Source organism: Penaeus monodon, chromosome 23 (assembly GCF_015228065.2).
Source record: "Penaeus monodon isolate SGIC_2016 chromosome 23, NSTDA_Pmon_1, whole genome shotgun sequence".
Classification (NCBI taxonomy): domain Eukaryota; kingdom Metazoa; phylum Arthropoda; class Malacostraca; order Decapoda; family Penaeidae; genus Penaeus; species Penaeus monodon.
In genome coordinates, this window is record NC_051408.1 from 2,294,035 (window position 1) to 2,294,599 (window position 565).

A 565-nucleotide genomic window follows, 5' to 3' on the forward strand; every position below is an offset into this window, starting at 1 on the left:
GTTTATACAACAGTCAACAAAGGGAAGTATTTATTTTAATTAAACACAAGATTTTTACCGCAGCGCCCCATGTACCCTGGCTTTGTTAGTGAGAGCGGGCGTGACGTGCCGACAAATATATGAAAAATGGATAATGATGATCATATTATCGAAATACATATTAAAATGGTGAGATTAAAAAAAAAAATCATCGGTAACAGGATTGTTATTCCACAATTCCGAGTGTCCGATGTTAACACTAAATTAGTAATTCTTTGAAAATCCACTTTGCCACGGTATGGTCTGCTCTAAAAAAAAAAAGGTCTATGTATATATGTAAAAAAAGAGAAAGGTTTATACATATATATAAACCTTTTCTGTTTTGAGAGTAGACCATACCGTGGTTTTTAACATGTATTTCCATAATATGATAAATCACTATCCATTTTTCATATATTTCTCGGCAAGTCAAGCTCGCTCACACAAAACAAATCCAGGGCACACGTAGCAACTGCGGTAAAAAAAAAAAAAATCTTGTGTTAATTAGAATAAATACTCCCCTTTGTTGACGTTCGTATATACTTAA

At 32.9% G+C, this 565-nt stretch overlaps 1 protein-coding gene across 1 annotated transcript in view; it reads right to left on the bottom strand.

The window, feature by feature from the left end:
• Positions 1–565, bottom strand: part of LOC119587677 — a 19,636-nt gene that overhangs the window by 8,415 nt on the left and 10,656 nt on the right. The gene's annotated exons all lie outside the window — the stretch shown is intronic.